Genomic DNA, 23,227 nt, shown 5'->3' with positions numbered 1-23,227 from the left:
ATCTAAGATCGTATTTTACATGGAGATATTTGAGAAATATTTTACTTTACATTATATTTAAATTTATTTAAAATTAGATTACTTTATCATTAAATTGAAAAAAAAACTTCTGTATTTTTTATTATCGCCAATTTTACCAGAAAAAGTATTAAGTATTTAATTAAATAATAGTAAATAATGTATTTATAAAATAAATTCAACGTGCGCATTATAAATTTTTATAAGTTCACAATTTAATGAATATTTTCTCATTTTGCATATTAAACTCTAAATATCCCCTCTACTTTCATTTGCTAAAAAAGTAGCTTGATATTTCAGAGATTGGGAATTAGACTGGAACGCGAAGAAAGATGCTGCCGGCGCCCATGTCGACCGTCTCTCTTGGGCTGGGCCAGAAATCAAAGGCTGGAACGTCCGTGATGGAAATCGCGAGTCGGCCATTGCGTAACCACCTCTATATCGCCGACTGATTCCGTTCGCGAAGCCGCGCCGGTGATCTGTCCGCGCCGCGCCGCCGCCGCGGAGGCGAGAGGTACGCCGACCTTCTGCTATACATGCAGATCGTCCGCGTCTCGCTCTCCTCTCGTCCCGTCCGTCCCGGAGAAACGAGAGGAAATCGCGCGTCGCGTTGTATCATCCAGTAATTTCCGTTCTCCAGTTTCCCGGGGAATTAATCGCGCCGCCGCCGGTTACACGCGGTGCGACTCTCGTAACGCCAGCGAGTTGGAACGACACACGTCGAACTAGTTCAAGCCTTCGTCACTTTAACCTTCCGTCGTCTATCACGACCTCGAATGAGCATTGTCGCAAATTTACAAATTGTATGTACATTGTAGTTCATCGGTATAAACGTGCTGAAGTATAGTGCGAGATAAATCTACATTCAGGGTGAGACAGACGAAATGATTAATTAGCTTTAGAATTTTCGAAATTAATCATCTCTGAGTAAGATTGATTTTCTTCCGAGAAAGGACATCGATTATTATCGAAGTTACATCAACCATAAAGGCAATGGCTATCTTTTTATTTATCTGACACGATAAAAGAATTGTCATATGATGATTCATAATGATGTAATTCCTGAAACTGATACGTAAAAGAAATGGACATCTCTGATACGGTATCATCGGTATCATCGTACATTAAAATCTTTATGGACCCAAGCATTCACATAGAAATAATTTATTGCATAATTATGTCGATTCATCAATGATATAAAAAGATGTTGATATTATGTGTGTTAGAGATAATATCGCAGGTGCAACAAATTATGGAACTTTTATTTTAATTACCTTTATTCGACGAGAGCAGTTAATAAAACACATGTGTTGCACGCGTCCGACATTTCGCCTGTTATCAGAGGCACAAACGTTTAGATTAATTCTTTCAACTACCTCTATGGCGTTATTAAAGGCGGTTAACCCGCGCAACGATGTTATTTATCGCCTGATATGTGATTTATTCTAATAGGACGACCATTTAGAAAGAAATTACATTTCGTGATGTTGAAGCACAAAATGCAGAACTAGAAATGCTTGACGTTAATTTTTTTCATCTTAAATAATAAATAACAATACATATCATTTTATTGCAATTGCACGTAATTAGCGATAAAATACGAAAATTTTAATAGGAATTGAATCGCGACAGGCTTATGAGACTCGGGTTCGGTCGTTCAGGAGAGTGAGAGATTAATCCTATTAACTCGCTCGTGCACTTTCAGGTCAAGATCATCCTGTCTGCCATATATAATTTTCTCGTTGCAGCTTTAAAGGTACTGTTGCTACGATTTCTATCTCGCTCCATAAAATTAAGACAGCAGTGGTCTCTCCTTAAATGAAAGAGGTTAAACTCGATATGCATCATTCAAGGAAATTTAACGTAGAAAATTCGGATTAAACGCCATGGTATCTATCTTGAACGTCTCGTCGTAAAGTCTGAAAGCTAACGTTTAAATTATCCGATACGTCAAGCGACGAGGTATATACCACATATGATAGTCGGACAAAGAAAGGAGATTAGAGCGCGTGAGATTAAAATGTCTGTTGTTTTCGATATTTAATACGATCTTTTTATGAATCATCAACTACAGAGAACGTGCTCTCATCGCGAGATAAGCCTCGGGCGAGTACGCGTATTAGCGGAGCAACAAAAATAGTGTTATCTCGGAATGAGTCACGGGCGGTGCCGCGAAAAATTTCGCCCCGCAAGTTGCACTTGCAGACGCAGCACAAACATAAGCAGATATACCACATCCTATTGGTTATACGGTATATCGGCTGTACCGTTACGCATCGTGATACTTGTTTCGCGAAATATTTTGTTTTATGAAAGAACGCGAGACTTTGTTATCAAAGATACCTGCCTATATACCTCTACGGTATAATCAATATGCAAATTGTTTTCGAGCTAATCTAAATCCAAGCGAAATTTACATATATTTCTCTTCAATTCTCGAGGATCATTTAAATTCAACGAAAATCATGTATCTTGCGTGTGAAATTGGCCACGATTCTCTGTTGCAACCTTTGTAAACCGAGATTAATGCATGCAACGACCCTGATTGGTACGGTATTGACAGACGTTCAAGCATCGACGTCTGACCGACAAGGTGCCTACTGCACGACTGTGCGCGGTGTTTTCACCAGTCCGAGAGACACGAGACACGATTTTTGTCACGATTCCGTGCGCCTTCGTACCGTTATCCGGTTAACGTAGTCTCCGTTCGATACCTGCTTCGTACAACAGGTGAGAACGAAGACTGAACTCGTTTACACGCGTAGCCGACTTGCATATATTTATTAATACAATATTATTAGCGTGCTTGTAACTGTACGAGGACTTAAGCATCGAGATGGTACGAACATTCTGTCAATTGCGTAACTGTTAAAAAAACGCTTATATTCAAACTTCACAAATTTTATAAATTTTAAAAATATCTAAAATCCCGTAAATATCACCGGTTTCTGTAAACCTTGTTAATAAGCCTGAAAATTATTATGAAATTCCTTCCAACGACTTCGCTCGAGCGAAGGTAAATATCAGCACCCAATTGCGCCGCGACTCTAGAAACCTTTTTTTCCCCTCGAGACATTATATCCTCGACAGTTCGTTCAATTATACTCGCTGCTTCCGGCGTTTTCTGTATAAATAGGAAAACTTTCTCTCGTGCGATAGGTAACGCGCCTAACGGGTACACGGAAGATTCCTCGTCGTGACTCGTTCACTCTTACGTCGCCCATCCCGAGAGAATTTATACTTAAAATTCTGAGTCGGCTTTCCGGCGCGGCCGCGCGCGAATTTCTATTCTTGTGTGTACTCGATTTTCCAGGTGCTTGACGCGATGAAGGCAGAGTTGTATGTGGGTACACGCTGTGTGTATTATTTTGCGTGCATGATAAGAACAACATATGGGCCAGAATTTTCTTGGAAAAGACGTCCCGACTCTTTCGTTTTACATTAGAACTGTATATCCAATTATAACTTGGTCTGAATACCTCGGAGATTTAATCTGCGTCTTAATACGACGATATGAGAAATAAAATATTATAAAGATAATGACGGCGAGATAATTTTTTTTACTTTCTTTTAATTCTTTTATATATACACTACCGGTAGCTGAAAATAGATACCTACTCGCAATGATCGAGCATTGGAACGCGACCAATTACAGCTGTCTCGGTGCTGGTACACATTCGTGTGTCGGTAAACTTCACGTGTGTGAGTAATAATACTAATTGGTAGTGGTGATAATTAATACAGATGACATAAATAGATAGCGTTAGAAAAGAACTAGAATTCTGGGCTTTGAAGTCAGAACTACATTTCCGTATCCTATATAAGTATGTGAAGTACGATTCTTCGAAGGTTTAGGCTTCCTTTTGCCAGCGAGTTCAACATTAATTTATCGGACAATGAAAGTAAATCTGCATTTATGCACCGGGATGCTTCGGGGGATGCTGTATTTTTAATAACGCTGGTTCCAAATCCGAACGGACCCGGACGTGTCGTTTCCGAAATAGATGGTCCTCTCTCGGGTTTATTAATAGTCGAGCAGATGACGCGAATGTGCCGTTGCATCGCTATTATTGTGCCATCCTATGGCCCCGTTTCGCCACTTGCTGGTTCACATTGTGCTCCGGGAGAACCATTGTCGTAGAGACGGTGTCATGCGGGGAAAAAATACGAAGTACTTTTGCCGTGAGCGAAAATTATATAAATCGAACTTGTAATGCCATAAGAGAAACGTCTAAATGTCTCTTCAAGTAGCATTTCTTTTTATATAAGGTTTATAAAAGTACTGTAATCTTCAATACAGATTAATATAATTATGTAAGTTAAAATATGATAAAATATTCTATTTAAAAAAAACCTTTTCTACTCTAACATATACTAAATAATATATATATCAAGATTGTTAATTATATATAAGAATTCACGGCAAACTTTTTAAATGTCATTAATATTTAACGCGATATAAAATCTGTAAAATATACTGTGATTTGATGTATGCAAAATGTGACAAAGATCTAAAAGACGTGGGTCAATCCCACAATAGCGATAGCGATCCGTTAACGAAAGTGATAAAGTTTTTCCAGGATCGCGATGAGCGAGCGGAGCGACGAAGCCTTTTTTTGGCGTTTCGCGGATGGTGTTCTCGGCCGCGCCGGAGCCGTGTGCGCGGAACCAGTCGCGGAGACCACCAGGAAGGAACGAGAGGAGTCGGAATGTTGGCGCGGAGTTCGGACATCAACCTCTCGGGCAGTCGGCCCGCCGTTCGCCACGAGCGGCCAATCCGGCGCCCATCGGCGAACGGTAATTCGTTGCCCGTACATGCGTACGCGACCCACGGCTTGAACCCTTTCTCGCTCTTCAATGAGAGAGAAAGAGAGAAAAAGAGAGACGTATAGTATAATAGCTTGTACTTAAATACCTAAATACCATTCTTGTACTTAAATAAATAGGTATTTCTGCTGTGTCATAAATAGATATTGTGTGTATACGTTTTCATTACGAAGCTCATATCGAGACATTAAGTTTGAATTAATATTAATATTGGTATTAATATTAATTTATTATAATAAATACATATATAAATTATATTTATTATAAATTATTTGCTTTGATTGCCAGTTTTGCGAGGACATCTACAATATTTTCCGCTTCAAAAGCTAAATTCCGAAAGTTAAATAAATTAACATAAATATGCGATTCCAATTTCGTAGTGTGTTCATGTTTTGTCCCTGAAATGCTCGTCTGAAACTTTTATGCTGCCACGAAGTGAAGTGCATAATGACAGGACGGAAATATGTGGTCAAGGGCTGCCAATTGAATACGCATTATGAAATAGTGAAATTGCAATCTCTGACGAACTATGCCGGCATAATCTGTCACATCGTGTAAAGCCAAATAAATAAATAAATAAATTATATAATTATGAAAAAATTACTATAGATATTATAAAATTAGTATGAAACTTTCCTTTTATATTCTATAAAAGAAAAATTATTCCTACTTTGCTATTTATCTATAAATAGTAATGGCAACATTGTTTACATTGAGTTATTTCATTAATTCGCACATAATTGACATATAGGCAACAACACACGTGGGGATAGTGAGGTGAGGTTAATACTAAGATCAACGATTCGTTAAGAAGACTGCAATTTTGCATACAAAGTTACTATATACACGACATTGTGTGCAACATTGTGATAACAGGATGACGTTACAGTTTATTGCGTCGCCGTAAAATCGCTGTTAAAGTCACGCCTTAATAGTGGCGCATTACCACCGCTCTTTACTAATTATATTTTGCCCGGTATCTAAACCTGATATTGTAGGTCAAGGCGGGAGTTTTACGAGCACTTCGTGCACCGTTAGAAAAAGAAACGATGCGAAGAATATGACGTCTATGCAGGGCGGTTACAGCCAGTTGTAACCGGTGCATCGCGACATGCATGTTAGAATAACATCGCAATACGCGTATCATTCATTATATGGTTATTATGAAAGTCACATATTATATATCTATATATTCCCTTAAGAATAAACGAGATATACATATAATCGAAGACTGCAATTATATGGCACAATTTCTTGCACGCTGACTTTTAATTAGATTAGCTCCACAGGGAACACACTTTAGATTTCCATATTTATATTATCGTATACGGTTACATGTAGAAGATGGGATAACGCATATTATAAGAATATTGTAAATGGAAAAGCGGACTTTCCTTTAACAAAAAATAAATACCCTGCAAACACTCTTTCGCTTTTTAACATTACATATTTCAGTAATTAATGATCGAATTGCAATTCTGCTATTACGAAATTGCATAAAGTGATAAGATATTTAATTATGCCATGAAATTATCATATGTATAACATTGCACCTATATTTCTCTTTCTTCATGCTACAGATCGGAGTTAAAAGTATGCCATTGCAAGATCGATAAAGAGCTAAAAGAGCAAAGATACAGAGAGAGGAGAAAAAAGAAGGTAAGAGCGCGAAGTGAACGGACTTTATCCTCCTGGTATCCAGATCATATGTTTTTTACATTTTACAAGAGTCGATCTATCTACCGAAACAAATGGTAGGTACCTCGCTAAGTCAATCCTTTTTTTTTTAACATAGGCCCGTATTCATAGTCCATTCTTATTTCAAGGCTGTTTTAACTATTTTAAGTAATATATTAAGATGCTAATATGGCTCTGTGAATGGTTCATAACATCTTAAGAGACGGTTTTCAATATAAGATTCGACTATGAGAATACCGCTCATAGATAGTGATCCATCGTTGCTAACTTTTGAATACATACGAATAAATGATTGAATGATCGAAACAATTGCCACTATAATGATGCAAACCACAATATTGGATGATTATCAAAGTTCTATAAGAAAGAATTATATTTTCAGATACTTAATCGCCAAGGAATTTTATCTGTTTGACAAATGTAGACTGGATGACACGCGATAGGTACGTAATGATAATGGTAAAACGCCAATAGATTCAATCAAATTTCGTTACATCGTCGATACTCGATCGTTATAACGGATTTTTGCTGTAATTCGTTATAACGGGATTTCTGGCAAGACATTTTGCGGGATCGGGCCGCTCTAAATTTATGATGGCACAGCAACAGTGTTTGCACATACCGAATCTCGGGTTGCAACGTTGTTGGCCATGCACCAGTTAATATACGCACCTATGAAAGCTTAACAAAATCTACGAAGTAATTGAAAAGATTCCCAGAAAATATCGCAGGCTTCTAATTTATCGAGTATGATGCTCCACGAAGAGACGCTATCGTAAATTAGTTATGATTTACAATTTTAAAGTAGAAATTACCTCGCTTTTCTACTAACACACTAACAAATACCCCAATAATTTTATATATTAATTATATATTTTTGGAAAATAGTGAGAAATTATACACAAACACTTGCAAGACATCTTTGGAAATAAAGTTTCTAATGTCAAATTATCAGCTAAAGCCATCGCAATAATGCTTTAAAGTACATATTATATTGTTATCAGTTGATAAATTTTTGTTTTACGCATACACATACATATACACACAAACATGTGTACAGTATATTTATCTTTGAAAGTTTGTAACGCTTAGTTGGCTATTGCTTGGCGTTGCCTAGTTTTTAACGCGATGGCATTTATAAGAGTGTACAACAAGATATTAAGATACAGGCGCGCCGTTATCGTCCTTGCGAAGGAGCTGCATTCATACAGCCTCTCCTTTCTTTCTCACTTAGGCATCCCGCGGCTGGTTGAGCTAACGGAACCATTCGGATGTTTAGCCCGGCTCGAGCTGGTAACCGGCCGAAGCTGGTAGAGACGGAGAAAGAGAGACGGAGAGATACAAGGAATGCCGAAACAGCTGATCGATTACTCGGCCTCTCAAAAGGCAGATACGTTTAAATTTAATATCGTGCCGGTACTGTTATTCAGTCTGTCTCTCCAAATACCATGAATATCGACAACCGTATGCGGTTACGCGGAATGCGCCATAAAAACTGCATATTTGATGCTAAGACGATATTCTTTATAGAAGGATTTTATTGAAAGATTTTTTCTTCAACGACGTTTCAATGCTTCTAGTCGATTAAATCAATCGCAAGTTAAATTTTGGAATTTTTAATTTAAGATTTATCCGTGTAAAATATTTTTGAAAGACTATAAATGTGTATACGTCAATCCTGAGATTCAGTACTTATAGCTATTATGTCACAGGTTAACTAACCCAGTTGAAAGATTTCATAGCTCACTGCCTTTTACATATAATTATGGCAAGCAAGTCCTCGGAATCTGACTTATTGTTAGACAATGAGAATGGGTGGCACTCGTTAAAGCGGCGGCTGTTGTAAGGGAGACTGGCACGTGTAGAAATTACAAATTGCGCAGGTAGGTAATAATGTAAACGACCTTACATTATTAGATATACGCTCGTTCTATTGACACTTTAAGTGTTTTATTTCTATCTCTGTAATAACCGAATCCCGTTGAACACCGTTGAGCGCCGCGCCGTTGAGTGTGTGTAAGTTTATTAATCTACTTAATTCCTTAATTTTTTGCAATAAATAAAACAATAAATATACAGAATGTTCCATGAATTTCATCCAGAAATCTTTATCTACAGATTCTAATTAATTTTGACTTGATTCTTATCGAGGAGTACAGTGTCAACTTTAGAAAGAACTTGCCTCTATAATTTCTTAACATTTTTAATGTAAAAAGACAGTTTTTAAACTTTTCTGCCCACTGTAAAGATATATATAATAAAAAATAGAGTTGACGTTGCTTTACTAAGGAATTTATTATGTCAATTACTTATGGAATAGACACAACGTAGTAGATTAAACAAATTGTGTTATAACATCTTTATATTAGAAATCCCCTGCAAAATTAATAAAAATAAACTCCAGAATTTGTTTATCCTCCTTTGATAGACAGATCTGCGTATTTGCAGCTCACGTTACACACTCTATACAGTCTACACTATACATTAGCATACGGTGCCACCAACGCACTGTATGCTAATTGGGCAAGTAATAGATGATCACCGTATTAGGCACGACGAAGTCGCGGGATGATGCTTATGAAATCATCATGCATACAACTGGTACTTATTTGGTTCCCGAATTGTGGCAAAGCGTTCGGTCCCTTTAAGGTTCTCTTACGCTCATTCTAACGACGCCGAATGCGTTATGGAAATTTGTAATTACACGTGCGATGACACGTGTCTATGTAACGTTTATTAATCGCTTTACAATTATAGTCGTCTTATTTAACAATCATCAGTCACTGATGAAAATAAATGCAAATGCTAAGAATATTGTTATACTGCAATTTTAAAATATTAAATATAAAGACATAAATATAACCAGTATATGGTTAATAATTTAATTTCTGATTTATTACAAACTGAGTAAAAATATTATTTCTTACGACTTTATTCGAGTTGCTAGGAATATATTGTTGCACACTTTGTTATGCTTATGAGTGACGCAATTAATTGCAAGTGTGATGCAACATCGTCGTTTTAATAATCGCATAAACAATTGAGGATTAACGTTCTATTTCAAACTAACTGCTTCTTAAAGCACAGCAAATTAATGCAATATCATAATCAAGAACTGTTCTGAGTCGAGCACCCTAAAATTTTGGTTTCTCGAGTTCTCTGCTTGACCAAAAATTTCTATTCCAAGGATAAAATTTTTGTTTCTCCGGGCAATTTTTTTATCAGAATTCGCTCACGAGTCCTACCAAAAACTATTAATGCCTCGAAGCGCTACGGTCGATAAAAAAAGTTCTCGCAATTTTTTATATAATCAAAATATTTTTTTTAAAATTTTTGGGAGTTCTGTTTTGAGTTCGGGTAGCACCTCACGAGTTCTACCAAAAACTTTAAGGCTCGAAGCGCTACGACCGATATATAAAAAGTTCTCGCGATTTTTCGTATGTCGGGTCGAAAAATTTCTAAGTTCCGAAGGATAAAATTTTTGTTTCGTAAACCGGGCAATTTATCAGAGTTCTGGGTAGCACCTCACGAGTTCTACCAAAAAACTATTAAGGCTCGAAGCGCTACGACCGATATATAAAAAGTTCTCGCGATTTTTCGTATGTCGGGTCGAAAATTTCTAAGTTCCGAAGAATAAAATTTTGTTTCGTAAACCGTTTTTATCAGAGTTCTGGGTAGCACCTCACGAGTTCTACCGAAAAACTATTAAGGCTCGAAGCGCTACGACCGATATATAAAAAGTTCTCGCGATTTTTCGTATGTCGGGTCGAAAAATTTCTAAGTTCCGAAGGATAAAATTTTTGTTTCGTAAACCGGGCAATTTTATCAGAGTTCTGGGTAGCACCTCACGAGTTCTACCGAAAACTATTAAGGCTCGAAGCGCTACGACCGATATATAAAAAGTTCTCGCGATTTTTCGTATGTCGGGTCGAAAAATTTCTAAGTTCCGAAGGATAAAATTTTTGTTTCGTAAACCGGGCAATTTTATCAGAGTTCTGGGTAGCACCTCACGAGTTCTACCAAAAACTATTAATGCTCGAAGCGCTACGACCGATATATAAAAAGTTCTCGCGATTTTTTTGTATAATTAAAATAATTTTTTTAAAATTTGGGGAGTTCTGTTTTGAGTTCTGGGTAGCACCTCACGAGTTCTACCAAAAACTATTAAGACTCGAAGCGCTACGACCGATATATAAAAAGTTTCGCGATTTTTCGTATGTCGGGTCGAAAAATTTCTAAGTTCCGAAGGATAACATTTTTTTTTTGTAAACCGGGCAATTTTATGAGAAGTTCTGGGTAGCACCTCACGAGTTCTACCAAAAACTATTAATGTTCGAGGCGCTACGACCGATATATAAAAAGTTTTCGATATATTCCGTTTTTGAGTAAAATAAAAAAAAATTTTTTTAAGTTCTGGGAGTTCTGTTGAGAGTTCTGGGTAGCACCTCAAGAGTTCTAAAAGAAATCCTAATGGCAAAATTAAATATTTTTAATACTTTTATTGTTATCGCTGATTTAGGGATTTCATTTTGTGAAGTTAGCACCCCCAAGATTAATCAACGGTTTTTTTAGCTTTATTCGCCGGAACTATTTCTAAAATTGACAAGGAACTCTAGAACTCTTCGGGGTGCATTCAGAACTTAAAGAAAAAAATAATTTTTTTAAAGATGGGGTGCTAACTTCACAGAGGTATATCAAGACCTATTTGTCATTCGTATATGGGCATCAATGTATGTACTTATAATTAAAGCATTATTGCGATAAGTTCGTGTGGTTTGGCTCGGAAGCTTTGTTCCCAAAGATGATCTGTCATTTGCAAAATCTTGAACAGAATTTCCCATGTATTTGAAACATAACATTAAAACCCTTTTAGTGTTATACTTGGTGACTGGATTTCGTGCATCTAAATCATGAGTATATTTACGTATCAGCGTTGTGATAATAACCATGTTAATACTAAAAGAGTTGCGTCGTATGCAGATGAAGGCTAACTCGATTAGCATGCTTGATTATACTGCTGCAAATAGCGAATAATAAATTGAGCTATGGCGAGATGTAATAGGGATTCCTCTCCGACCATGCGATCCGAAATTCTATAGCTGACGTACACAATGTACAAGGTTGCTCATTCTAGGAGCAGAGGTCGGCGCGTTTTAATTATTCATCGACAATTCGTGTACGTTCTCAGCAGCTGAAAATTGTCAGTCCAGCATGGCGCGTCACTTCGTTAATTCCCTTAATTTTTTCATTTCTAGTAAACACCTGCTTCTCCAAAACTAGATAAATAATAAATAAAAATATGCATTTTATAAATTTTTGGCACTAAACTGTTTGTAGAATATAATTATGAAAATAAAGATAAAACGTATGCAATATGTATAAGTTAATTTAGACCACTACAGATGCTTTATAAATGAACAATTTTCATATTCAGAGAATTAAAAAGATTTAATCCGCGTTATTTGAACTCCTTTAAAAGCATATATCGAATTACTCGTTTTTATTTCAGAAAGAACAAATAACCGAATGACTACAGAGGATTATATATATGAACACAAAATCGAGAGTAATCGTTTCCAAATAACCGAATGACTACAGAGGATTATAATATGAACACAAAATCGAGAGTAATCGTTTCTTTTGTCGCACTGAGAGAAATCCTAATAGTTGTGGCAACTATTTTTTTGGCAACTCTGCAGTTTAACTACTTGTAACTAGTTTTCCAAAGTAATAGGAACTAAATAGTACTGAATACTATAAAAATATAGTCACAGAAACAATATTTGTCAACTATTAGTTGATAGTTAAATAGCGCTTCAACTATAATTATTATAGTTATATAGACTCCATAAAACAAGATATGACAATAACATTTTTCAAGTTTAGACAATTCCTTGACTTATTGTTTAGACAAATATTTTTTTGTTGTGTAGCATACTTCCAGAAGCCGGTGCGGGCGGCAGCGCGGACTCGCGCGGCGAGAGAGTTCGGCTCGCGCCCGCTACGCGGTGCATCGCCAGTATACTTTTGCGTGTTTAAAATTCAACATCGATTTCTATAACTAGGGTCGCTCAGCAGGGTTTTTCCAGCGATCCTTCTAAGGTTCGCCAGTCAGGGTGTGTTCACCCACATATATATTAATCAATTTTGGATTATAAATAGATTGCATCGACGCCGCTAGGCGTCGCATCGCCCGTACATTCTCTCGAGTTCAAAATTCCGCACCGACCTGTATATAAGGAGACCCCCTACGGGACCAAAGCAGATATTTTCAGGCGCTAGTCGCCTAGGTATATTAATTATAAATCTTTTAGTTTAACAAATAAGAAATTATTCTTTATTAGACAACTCTAAAAATTATGTTGATATCACTACAATGAATAATTATTCATGTTACTACAACATACTTTTTGCATACACAATATATTTTTCGTTAATGCCACTACTTTCTTGTAGTTTAAATAATTTATTTATTGTTGTTATTACAACTATATTATACATAGTTGAGGCGCTATTTATCCACAAATTTCTAGTCGTTTTAACAAAAAAAATTCTAGTTGCTGGTACAAATTTTTTCTCTGAGTGCGGCCTAAAATTTAACGATAATATTTTCCCAAGCGATAATAATCGCAATTCGAGGTTTCGTAAAGATACTTTCATTCCTAAAGAAAATATATTTTACGAAATTTCACACACCGTCACGCACACGACTCGCGATTCGAATTCGCTGATTCGCGCCGCAAGCGGCTCGAGTCCTCCGGTATGCTTAACGCGGCTTAACCGTGATAAAAAGAGGCCTTGATAGCTCGTGCTACGCGCCGAGTGCACGAAGGGTTAAGGCACGTCGAACCCCCATTGTCAGGAGTGCGAGCTGATCAAACTGAATTGCCTTGACGATGCGGCACAGCGCGTAATCGAGTGGCAACCGCGGCGAAGGTCGAACGCGATTATGCGCTTCATCCGCGAAACGAATTATCCTCACACCTCTCGACTGACCCGGTAAAAGCGCCATGAATGTATCTATCTTTGCATTTTGCAAACCGATTGAGTCAGAATTGAATTAACGGAAGGCATGGGTAAGTTAACGCATGATCTTTGATTGATGCTCAGATCAGAAAAATTTTTAGATTCTTCATTTCAACGATGATTAAATCTGTTATTATTGAATTCTTGATCTTATCACTTTTTGGAGTCTAGTAGATTCTAGATCTAAAAACTTTTGACGCGTGGCTCCACAAATTTATGGTCTTGCAATTTACAGATTTAAATTAAAAATTCTATAATTTTAATTTTCTATATACTCTTTAATACTATAACAATAGTAATTTTACGTTCTTGCTCAGCGCCAGAGAGATATTAATTGAATTTCAGATATACGCAAAAATTCGGAATATACGCAACTCCCTCGGGTTACTTACGATTTAATGCTTGCCATAAATCCTCTCTCCCGGAGCCAGACTGCTATAATCCAGCCGGTATTATTGCAGCCCTTCCCGGTTCCGTGAATTCATGGACCGCGTCCAAGCGTACGTTAGAGCCACAGATCCGAGAGTGACGCACGCAATCGCGAGACTCGATTCTCCTAATTGAACGCAATCAAATTTGTCGGCCACGCCGGTCGGGTCTATTCATCGAGCCATCACCCTCACGAAGCGGGTGTAATTGAAATTTTGCCCGCCAATAACTCCCCTCTTACATGACAAAAAAGTATTCTCAGCGCCGCATTCACGCAAGAAGATGTCTATTAAGGCACACTCACTTTGGCACAATCGAATTAAATATGATAGACATGCAAGGGAGATATGAAAATATATCCTGATTGATAACGAACAGAATTGGATAAGACAAAATATGTACAATACTTTGTTAAATTTGTTACGCAAAGTGATACAGTGCTACATCGTTTTTTTTATAGTTTTTTTGTATTTTTTAAAAAAAATTTTAATCGCAGTCGCAGTCGCATTACTCGTCACGATAATTGTTTGATTATTATAATGTTTTTAATCAGTAAAACAAATTGCTTCTATATTAGTAAAATAAGTATAATTTAAATGTTTGAACAAATGTCTTTTAATTCGTAGATTATTATCCAAGATTAAGATTTATTTGAAATTATTTCAGTAACGGATTAACGCGTATTCTAAACGCTTAAATTATTACAGGTTAAATCTGGGATTAGCTGGAACAAGTCTGACGGGGTATTTGGACTGCATGGACTATAGCGACGCAAACGCCACTTCGCTACTGGGTTAAGTACCGCATCAGGATTACACATCAGTTCGCGCATTGGCAAACGAGGAGGTCAGGACAAGTCTGAGCCAGGAAAAGTACCTGTCTAAATCCAGACTCAGGCATCGTCCCTCTTACGAGCAGCATATAAATGCATCTATGGAAGAGAAAACTGAATAAATAAATAAATAAATAAAATAATAATAATATGGCTGCGTTTACCTTGAAAATGCACGCGTTTCTTAAATCATTTCGTTTTCGTTTGTACATGAAATTACGACTCTCTTTCCAAATTTGAATTCCCAGAACGTCCCAAATTTATCTTTGCATCAAAGTAACGGCGTAAATTTGAATAAGATTGTTACCGCGCAGAGACGAATGTCTGACGTGTTACGTAAAACGCGAACTCGATACTTGATACTTTGAGACAAACTCTCGCGCTAAATGTTCTCATTGAAAGGTATACTCAGGTATTCGCCTGTCGCGTTCACTTTTTTGGCGGCTGACAATGGCGTCTGGCGTGTTCTCTAATATTAGAACTGGGTCATAACCCAGTACCGTGCACAAACATTGACGACATATAGCGTAAACCAGCTAATGTATTCATTCCAAATAAATAATCGTGCGGGTTGATCGAGTTAAATTGATGCGTTTAATAATTATCATGTTTACGATAAACTATATTGAGCTCTTAAATAATTAAAAATCGACCGCTATTGTGTCTAGTATTGGATGTGGAATACCAAACCAGAGTCTCTATCACTAAGAACCATCATTATCCTGCGAATGCTTGTCATTTGTCTCGTGCACGACCATTAACTTTCCTTCCACCGTAATTTCATTTGCTTTTTTCCCGGAGGACAGTCACCGTTAACGATTTATTTGTCTTCGGTAATGTATCCACTTACGGTGCAAATGGGCGTAACCTGCATGCGCACGAGGCGTGCAATTAGGCAATTTTGCATTTTAGCCACGGCAGGACAGAGTCCCGTTGAAGATTAATGGAATTAGGTCGCCTCCGAAAATGTAAAAATAGATAAGTGACAAGAATAAATTATTACTATTAAAAGAAAATTTAATTGCTACTATCGTGCATCCCTCGTGAAAACTTCCTACTATATACATATATTAGAATATATACAAAAGACAGCTAGACATGCACCACTCGAGGCAAAGAGCTGTCGATCTCCTTTTTGGATCAATTAGATAAAACAATTTACACGGTGTAAATCATGTGCGTTCGCGCACTTAGTATAATCGATAGATGCCACGCGGACGATCAACACCTAATCGCTGTCCGGTAGACACGCCTAATAACACCCAAGTTAACCAGCTCTGCCCGCGGGGTTACATCATAAACCGTAAAACGCGTGTAATCAAGATTTACGTTGCTTATGACAAATCGAGTTTCGTATAAGGTTCGCTTTGAAATTCTACGAGGCCGTTTTGTGACCAAATCAACTGCTCAATGGCGTTGCAGCGACCGCCATGGGATCAACCGGGATAATTCAAGTGCGAATCAAGTATGCAAATCGAGAAAACTCGCATGCGTGACGCATCGAGATGTCGCCCACGGTGAATTCTCAAGTAAACGAAAAAGAATGGAAGAATCAAGTAATTTTATTATTCTCCTTAATAACGGAAGATTTATAAATTTTGAGAGATTTAAAATATGAGAAGAGAGAGAGAGAGAGAGAGAGAGAGAGGGAAATCTCAATGGCAAACAAGGATAAACTTCAACTCTTCAAAATACAGATACAAATAAGTACGTATACAATTTATTATTATACTAATTTATCTTGCCGTAAAAAAATAGAATAGAACGGTTAAAGTTTTTCCTCTTTTTTAGTTAGTTCATATTCATGAAGCGGATAAATATACGCTCCTACCGTGCTAACAATCCAAACAAATAGCCGAGCAGGAAAAGCAAATTCTAGAAGACACGCGGCGTGTTTTTCCGTTCTGGCGTGCGTCAAAGATTTTGAACAAAATCGCGCGCGATGCGCGCGAGATCTATTTTTGCGCGGTAGCGCCGAGAATCCGCGCGCGTCACGCCGGGTCGCCACAGATCATCCACCGTGGATCTAGATCCGCGCCGGCCGTGTTGCCGCTAGTCGTGTAGCAGGTGATCTCGGCCTGGATTCGCAACCCAATTGGTCGGAACGAGCGACCGGGCGATTCCGTTCCATTTCCGCTTCCAACAGCGCGACGCGGCGGCGGACGAAACGGGTCGCGATCTCCCTCCTCCCGCGGCACGATCGCGCGCCCTCGTCACTTCCTGTCGTGCCTGCATTCCGCGTATATATTTGACCGGTGTGTCGGTCAGCCACGAAGACGACGGCCGCAACGACGAGAGCTCTCTCTCTCTCTCTCTCTTTCTCTTGTGACTCGGGGAAGCTCCCGTTACCGTACGCGAAGATACCGCGACCGGCGCGGCGTCCACCCGGAGATCGAATCCTGTTCCTCGGACAGCCGTAATCGAGACCCGTTTCCATTTCGTAGCCGGCCGGATCGCTTCGCGATCGAACACTTGCGAGAGTTGCCGTATTACCGGGATATGTAACGGCGTTCTCGGCCTCATTGCGCTCGGATAATACCAGAAGTCTTGTAAATCAGCAGGAACATTGCTATATTTTGTACAAACGCATATATCATCTCTCACCTTGGTATTAAGTATTCTCGTATTATTACTTCCGACATTTGTATGAATTATGCAATTTGATCAGTATTATAACTGCATTATTTTAAATACAGCTGATTAGAGGATGAAATTAATATTGTATTGATTCAGCATAGAGTTTGATTATATCTTGGATCTGATTTTAAAATCGCGATGTAAATTGATATACTGAATAATTTTATATACAATTGATCTGCAAAAAAAAAATAAGATATGCAATGCTAATTCCAATTAACGGCCTTAACCTTGCACACCGAAATTTCTCAACGGTTTTAAAGAAACAAATCTTAAGAAACAGACGAGGATTTCAACGATCTCCGATTCAAACGGACCTTCATAATGCCGTGAGGAAAGATTTGGAGACCGGAATATTGAACCGGTACCGAAGAATCCTGTTTCACAGGTGGCTGTAACAGATCTTTGCTCAACACCAACGCGTCAGGATTATCTTACAAGTTTTTCGAAGCTTAAAAAATTCTTCTTGGTAAATAATCTCTGTTTATCTTGTTGTTGCACAGGTGTGACTGCTAATAGCATTAGCAGAAAATATGAAATAAAGCTTCTTGTGAACTTTACAGAATTTAGAAATGTAATTTCGAGAATTGTCAATTAAAAATCAATTTTTAACTTCGGTTTGAGAATTCCAATTTGAAAAAAAGATTCTTTCTTTAATAAAGATATGGATAGTAAATGCGTGCGTCGAGTCACCCTCTTTTGAATAGTAAGTTTCGCCTGTTTGGTAGAAAATGGGCGAAAAACCGGCATAAAGTCGCGCGTTGAAAATCGGTGGTCGCGGGAATTGATGGTTATTAATACTCGCAAGCCACAACGTCATCCGGAACATAGTGTTACGCCCGCGCGATTTCCACAGTAATGTATATTACGTGAAACATACGGTACATGACGTAACAGGCAAATTTGGATTCAGAACCTAATTACATGTTAATTACACAATTACTAATTTGGCATTTTAATTTGGAATTTATCGTCCATGCATTATCAGTAGAAAATTAATATTAAAGTGGGGTATGCTGACTCTCTACTGCACAAGTATTTCAAGAATAATTAATTAATTGAAGAAATATATTATATTAAAATGTACTATTAACTTTTTATTTTTAGTCATTTCATTCTTGTGTAGCTATAATACTTTCAATGCATCCGAAACCACTAAATATTTTCGACATCTGTTTACGATATCTTATATAGTTATAATAATTAAGTAGCAATTTATTTTAATATTTCTTTTTTTATAATTACAATTTATGTGTTTCAGATAGTAGCCTTATGAATTAGCACTCTCGATTTTAATTATAGAAGCAATAACATTGAGATTATAGTATAACAAATCAGTTGTTTCTCTCTTTCGTAATAAACTGGTTGTTTTTTCCCCGTAAAACGCCAATTTCTCTACAAATCTTATTTGAATTTAGGAGAATGCATAAAATAAATAATAAAATAAAGTAAAATAAAGACATATATGTATATAAAATATTAAATTTTTTTTATTGATGCAATGAAAATAAAATGCAATATCGATATCGATTTCAGTGCGCGCGAGGATAGATTATACCTATTATAATTGTAATTTCGAAAGAGATTTCATTAAATGCATTTAACTAGATAGATATTTAGATGGATATTAAACAATTTAATAAAGATTAAAAAAAGAGAGTTACGTCAATAAAAAAAGAAGGTAAGAAAAGAAACAAGTGTAACGTAAAAACGCGTCATTAGGAGACAAACAGGAGAAGCAGGAAAGAAGAACGAGCGCAATGTAGAAACGTGTCGTTAGAAGGCAAGCAACGAGAACAAAAAATATGACATGAAGGGTGACGAGAGGCAGAAAGAGTCTAAGAACGACAACCGTCTCCGTCTACATTTGTCGTGAGCCGTATTTATAACGAGTCCACTGGACTCAGGCCAGCATTATCGACTCTCGACGACGATGTTTCAAAGAGATTGCGCCAAGCTTTGCTGAAGCGATGTCTTCACGATGAATGTTACGCAGAGAGAACAAGTGAACACGTGTAAGTTCGGAATACAATCGATCTCCAAAATTTTAATACTTTTAACAACATGCTTGTAAAAAATAAACTATTACAGAATTAAAAAAATTAAATTAAAAAAAGATAAAAAATTTTAATTAAAAATTACATTATATTCTGTAATAAAATTCATGATTTCCTATTAAATCCTTAAATATCTAAAATGTAAAAAAATATATATAAAAAAGGAAATAATTCTTCGCTTGTTTAATGCTTATTGATTCAAATAATAATTAGGAATACGATTAAAGCGTACTGCGTGATGCATGTAAGCAGGAAAAATCTTTTTCTCGAAAAGCTTTCTCGATTTTTTTCACAGTATCGCTGTAGCGTTTCCAGAGAACAAACAAAATCTTTATCGCGCTTGTTACCTCGTTAATAAGACGGAAGAGGCATTGGACGAAAGACGAAAGGAATTTTTGGCGCACGCTGGGTGTCGCTAATTTTAGTAGAAAACCGGAGCATCTATATGTGCTGTCGCACAGGTCAACATCGCAATTGATAGACACGCAAAATAGTGAAACGCAACGAAGACAGAAACTGGTTAAACAATCGATAACATCGATAAGTTCGATAATAGATAAAAAAAGACTTTACGTCAATCGTCGCGAATAAATACAGACAGAGATCATCATTCTCGTCTACAGCACTGTGATTTCAACTTACCAAACCAATTTGAATCAATCATCATTTAAATCTATAAAATGCAAATCGCGGTAACAAAGTTGAGTTAAATCACTTTGCAAATACTTGTTGGAAAAAAAGGTCGTTTCACAAATGCCTGCCAAATATTTTAATACGGAAGGTATCAAACAACGATGACAGTTTTATTAGACTGTTATTTCAGCGAGAATCGCATTTCCTTTCGATGAGAAGACAAGTGCATGTGCGCCTGTAAGTAAACGTAAGGGTTAAGCGCGTGGTCTCGATTGTCTTCGCGAAGGAGAAACACTAACGCACTGTTATTCGCGGCGTTATGTGTGCACCGCGGGACGCCTTTCTATTTGAGAAGAAAGGTCACTCGGATCCTCGGATGCTCGTCTCAACTGCGCCTTTCTTTCGATGCAGCTTCGTGCGACGACCGCGGGGACTATCACTTGGACTATCTCCAAAGAGTTCTCCAAAGTGATGACGAAATAACGGAGACGCGGCAATTAGCGCTCGAGTAATTAAAGCTCGGATCGCGGGGCCATTAAACGGCTGCCTCGTCTCGTCTCATTTTTTCGCGCTTCAAGATAACGCAAGTTGCGCGCCGCGAAATGCTGATATAAGGTGTATTCATATTCAAGTGACTTGCGTAACGTGTAAAATGCTAGCCGCTGTTACGCACGTTGCACTCTCAGTAACATGAGTAGAAGAAGCGAGGTTATACCGCGAGCTAAACTCAGAATTTCGATGTGCAAGGTCGGGGTTCGGCAAGAATTAGCGGAAAATTGCGCAATTAGCGTTGGATTTTCATTGAAATGACATAAAGGAAACATTATTCCGTGGTTATATTTCATATTTTATCGATAAAAATTAATGTGTTACCAAGATTCCAGGAGTCAAGGATCAAAAGTATAATCCTTTCTCGAATGATGCTGACTATATATACAATTTTCTCGTATCATTAATCAGTCTGACATGGCAAAATCTAGACGTGTTCGTGATCGCTCCGGAGTAAGCGCGGATTGCAATTTTATATCAAGTATATATACATGTATATATTATGTACACATGTGACTATATAACACCGCGATAGATGGAGGGGTTTCTTAGAGATGCCCTGATATATCATTTAAGTAAAATAAGCGTAAATTATATCCCTACACGTAACAGAAGTGAGAGTATAGGTGTGCGCGCCAAAAATTACAAGTAATTATATAGCGAATCAAAGCTAAACTAAAACGAAAAATTGTAAAATTAATAACAGTTATGAATATTGCGGTTTAACTATTCGTTCAGGTTTGTACGGGTTTAAACAGGTTTGAAAGTTACTAAGCGAAATGGACCAACATTCGAAAGATCACGAGAGGCCAGTGGATTTAAAATTTCGATAGTTAAAAAATTTCGGTTTTACAGACAGATTATTATTAATAAATGACTGTGCTGCGTACAATATTCTGGCTAGCTTTGAGAGCCGCTGTTGCGGCAGCGCGACGGAAATGTGAAACGCCGCGAAACTCAAAAGCGGGCTCGTAGATATATTTGCCGACTGTCGCGGGTTGTCCGGGAACGCGTCTCGGGGACGAGAATAGTAGCCGTCTCTCCCGGTCGTGCGGTGGGACACACTTAGAAATCTAACGAGTCTAGGAGAACGACGAGAGAGAGCGTGACCAGGAGAGACTTCTTCTCCTTCGCGTCGCGAACAAACCGGCGACAACCTTATAAAGAACGTCCCGGCGTTTAGAACCCTGATGGCGGAAATAGACATCCGGAAGTCGATGGACAGCCGTTGCAGAAAATGATAGATAGATCTGACGAGACGCGACATCTTTGCTCTATTTTCTATATGCGTCAAGGCAATCGATGATTTCGCGTATAACATTTCGAGGCGTCATGAGTCGCGAAAGACTCTGTATTTAAAAAAAGCGAGAGGAAAGAAACACGTTTGCCGTTGGCGCCGTTTTATTGCGGTCCGCAAACGCGAACGTCTGCAAATTCTAATACGACACCGCAACTCGCACTTCTGCGGTGCGCGAGAGAAGACACGTCCGTATATTTTCGCGCTGCAGACTTTAACGTCAAATGCGGTTTCAAAGCTTCGAGACTCACGTTTAAACTGTCCTCACATTCTCCACAATCAAGATTTGGAATTAATTTATTTGAATGCTAAACAGCAGCAAAGAGTTACTCGTATATTACAGCGGGAGCGAGTCGAGGAAATCTGGAGGAAAGTGCCAGTATTATTATTATTATATATCTTAACATTTTGTTGCCATTATAAATACCATTATAGCGCGGTATCAATAATTTTGCAGCAGGAGTCTATCGCTCGTGTGCACAATTAGCAACAGTATCGATACACGAGCTGCTGATTATCGGTCGTGTGAAGGCCCCTTAATGATCCTCAGCCCACACTAACTTTCTTCGCCTCGAGTGTCAGCTGAACCCTTGGCATGCGAGCGCCGATACGTGCGATCGAATCTACGGTGTTACCTCTTCCTACTTTGCAATGCGCGTGTATAATAGTTCCGCGAAAAAATGCCCGGTTGCACTTAATCCTTTCGCTGCTTCTGGCGGTGCGACGTAATCCCCCAAGTGTTTTCGACGGAACATTCATTCCTTTTCGTGGCTAACAAATTGTGAGAAAGTTATGCCGATGACTATTTTATCAAGCGATATTTATCAAGCGTATGCCCGCGAATAATGTGATAATGTGAAGTTGTAAAAATTGTAATTTACGAAAGGCATATCGCTGTAAACGAGCTAATAAGTATTATTTGCTTCGTGAGCAGCGAATTCGCCGTTGTAAAACGCTGCAGTGATTGCTCTACCGATTATCCTACGTGTGAGGAACGATCATTCGTTCGAGAGATAATTCATTAAGATTATTGAAGAAATTCTGTAGTACTAAAAGAACGAGATATACGCTACATTATTAAAATCGATTTAATTAAAAAGGTGTGCGATAACGATCCCGGACTTACGCAACCGTAACGCAATTATGTTGGATCGTTTAATGCGTCGCGCCGCTAAAAAGTCGCCGAACAAACGTGTCTCCTATACGTGTTGTTTCTCTTTACCT

At 37.9% G+C, this 23,227-nt stretch overlaps 1 protein-coding gene and 1 long non-coding RNA gene across 7 annotated transcripts in view; one reads left to right on the top strand and one right to left on the bottom strand.

The window, feature by feature from the left end:
- Positions 1–23,227, bottom strand: part of Amph (amphiphysin) — a 38,011-nt gene that overhangs the window by 10,051 nt on the left and 4,733 nt on the right. The gene's annotated exons all lie outside the window — the stretch shown is intronic.
- Positions 2,770–15,756, top strand: LOC139815189 (uncharacterized). The gene is made up of 7 exons (XR_011732686.1): positions 2,770–4,332; positions 4,599–4,815; positions 6,426–6,599; positions 6,926–6,986; positions 7,778–7,959; positions 8,256–8,426; positions 14,706–15,756. It is a non-coding gene; the product is annotated as an uncharacterized lncRNA (long non-coding RNA).

Source organism: Temnothorax longispinosus, chromosome 6 (assembly GCF_030848805.1).
Source record: "Temnothorax longispinosus isolate EJ_2023e chromosome 6, Tlon_JGU_v1, whole genome shotgun sequence".
NCBI classification, from domain to species: domain Eukaryota; kingdom Metazoa; phylum Arthropoda; class Insecta; order Hymenoptera; family Formicidae; genus Temnothorax; species Temnothorax longispinosus.
This window is presented reverse-complemented; position numbering and strand designations above follow the sequence as displayed.